Source organism: Leopardus geoffroyi (assembly GCF_018350155.1).
Source record: "Leopardus geoffroyi isolate Oge1 chromosome D2 unlocalized genomic scaffold, O.geoffroyi_Oge1_pat1.0 chrD2_random_Un_scaffold_58, whole genome shotgun sequence".
In the NCBI taxonomy this organism is placed as follows: domain Eukaryota; kingdom Metazoa; phylum Chordata; class Mammalia; order Carnivora; family Felidae; genus Leopardus; species Leopardus geoffroyi.
This window is the reverse complement of record NW_025543555.1, coordinates 66337-69152: the sequence shown is the minus strand read 5'-3', so window position 1 is coordinate 69152 and position 2816 is coordinate 66337. Positions and strand designations below refer to the sequence as shown.

Below are 2816 nucleotides of genomic sequence, written 5' to 3'. Positions count from 1 at the left end.
GGACCACCCCTTAGTCCAGTTCTATTGAAGATGGGGGTGGGTGTGGGGGTGGGAGGGGGGGAGGAAATGGTGGGAATGATGGATGGCTGGGCCAATTTTTGACAAAGATGTTTACTCGGGTTTTTTTTTTTTTTTTTAAACCAGTCAAATAAAATTTTGTTTGGCAGTTATTTCCAAAGTTACAGAGAAATGGATCAGATGTCCCAATTAGTCGCACTGATCGCAGAAAATGGTCATAACCATTCACAGGAATTGTAGTTTCTCCTAAATTGACAGAATACTTGGAATGGACACATCACGTCTAAACAGTTGAATCCGTAGGTGTAAAGGATTACCAGCCAGAGGCAGACTGAAGTGTCTAGTATTCTCCTGAAACAGGACCCTGGCTGCACTGTCGCTCTCCGGTCCCCGGTCCCCTCCTTCACCCTCATGCTGCTCCGAGGTGCTGGGAAAGGCCTAACAGCACAGGCGAGTTCAGACCCCGTGGTGTCACAGGTGCAGGCCCCCAGACCGAGTGGTTACCGAAGCAAGAACCCAGAGGAACAGAATCTTTCACTGACAAATATTTAAGTGATAGAGAGAGTTTTAAGAAATGAGAAGAACGTACCAGTTCTGAACGGAAGCGCTGGCGGCCCCTCCTCCGGGGAGCCCCTCGTGCCTAATGGGCTTTGCCCACAGCCTCGAGGGGCTCCCGTGGCCAACAGCGGTCACGACCAAAAACGCCTGTGCAAACTGGCCGTAGTCCCCGCAGACTGCGGCAGCGAGGCCCCGTCCTGGCAGACGGGGCAGAGAACCCCAAGACAGAAATCAGGCTGATCTGCTCGGGACGATTCCCTTTTCCATCCTGAGCCGGAAGTACAGACCGAAACGCCCCATTTTAGACGCTAAAGACGTGCGCGCTTTTTCACCTTCCTCCCGGAGGAACAGCGTCACCGCAGCGCAGCCTGTGGAGGGAAGACGGGGAAGGAGCCGCGTCCGTGGCGGCACCCGGGCGAACCAGGCTGGGGGCCCAGGGAGCAGGTCCTCCAGGGAGCCCTCAGGAGCGGGAGATCTTGTCCGGAGGCATGAACCCCGTGTCCCCGAGGGCCCTGAGCGCCTCTTGGCCACCAGGCCGAACCACCAGGTGGCTGACGCTGCTGTGGTTGAGAGAGAGGTGGAGCCAGACTTCCGGAGGGAACGGCAGCGGCCGGCACACCATGTAGCGGATGACGTTGGCATGGCAGCTGCAGATCACGTAACTGTCCTCCTGCTGCTTGGCGTCTGCCCGGTGGATGTAGTTCCGGAAGGCGGCCTCGATCCGGGCCCCGGCTTCGTACTACTGCACGGCCTCGGGCTTCCAGTGGGACACGGGTGGGTCGGGCTCGATGGGGGCGCCTTCCCTCCGCAGGTCTGTGCTGACCCAGGAGACGCCTGGCAGGTGTTCGCTGACGACAGCAGTGGTTTCGATAGCCCGGGTCATGGACGAATGGACAATTTTATTAAAGTTCAAGCCCAAGCTGGCAAGTCGGAGCCCCGTCGGTTCAGCCTGTTCACGACCCAGGGGCGTCAGCGTGCGGTCCTTTTCCTGGGAAGCATCCACGTGGTTCTGGGAGTGCCTGGTGAGGAAGATGTGTCGCGTGGCCTTGGCTTTGTCGTGGTCCAGCCTGGAGGCCAGTTCTTCTTCTCCAGATTCCGGGTGCCTCTTCCACAGGTTCGCCAAGGACAGCGGTTCTCGCCTGTCCCCGTCGGAGTCCCAGACGCCCGGCCCAGAGCCCACGGACCCCGCTCACGCCGGCACCTGGACCACGCGCGGCTCCGCGTCCCTGCCCGCGCGGGGCTTTCCCACCGCCACGGCCGAGGAGAGCAGCGCGGCCGTGCCTCCGGCCAGGCCGCGGGCCGCCAGCTGCAGCACCTGTAGGAATGCCAGGCCCGCGCCTTTCCCACACCGGCTCCGGGCAGGCGCTCCTATTCAGGTTTTAATTTCAACATCGCTATCTGGGGCGCCCTGGGTGGCTCAGTCGGTTGAGCGTCCGACTTCGGCTCAAGCCATGATCTCGCGCTCGTGAGTTCGAGCCCCACGTCGGGCTCTGTGATGACAGCTCACAGCCTGGAGCCTGCCTCAGGTTCTGTGTCTCCCTCTCTCTCTGCTCCTCCCCCACTCACATTCTGCCTCTCTGTCTCACAAATAAATAAAAACATTAAAAAAAATAAACATCACTCTTCAGAGAGGCCTTCCCTGACCCCCCCCCCCCCAGCTAAATCAGCCCCACTCACTCTCTACCACGTTACCTTATCTTATCCTTGTCATTGCCCTTATCAATACCTGCCATTGACTTATTTATCTTCTCAGTCGGCCCAGCAAGATCCTTGTCTACCTCCATTGCCAAGACCAGTGCCAGGCCCCAGAAGGGGCTCATCTTTGACCCACCGACCGCTCTGTGCTAGTGGATGGTTTTCAAAAGCCGGTAGTTACATGAATTTCATGTTCACATTCTGGTGGTGTTTAAGTACACATCTCAGTACCCTTATGGTTTTCCGTTTTAAGGACACAAAAGCATGAATCACATTCTTTTTCTTTTTTTTTAATCTTAGAGAGAGCGCATGCATGAGTGAAGCAGGCAGAGAGAGAAAGAGACGGAATCTTAAGCAGACTCCACAGTCAGCATGGGGCCCGATGTGGGGCTCAATCCCACAATCCTGGGATCGTGACCCGAGCTGAAATCAGGGGTTGGATACTCAACCGACTGAGCCACCCAGGTGCCCGAAGAGTGAATCACTTTCTTTAGGCACCACCGTGACTTGGGGAGAATTCTGGATAGAAACGCATTTCATGATTA

At 56.9% G+C, this 2816-nt stretch overlaps 1 pseudogene; it reads right to left on the bottom strand.

The window, feature by feature from the left end:
- Nucleotides 1–954: 954 nt before the first annotated feature.
- LOC123595653 lies at nucleotides 955–2396 on the bottom strand (annotated as a pseudogene).
- Nucleotides 2397–2816: the final 420 nt, after the last annotated feature.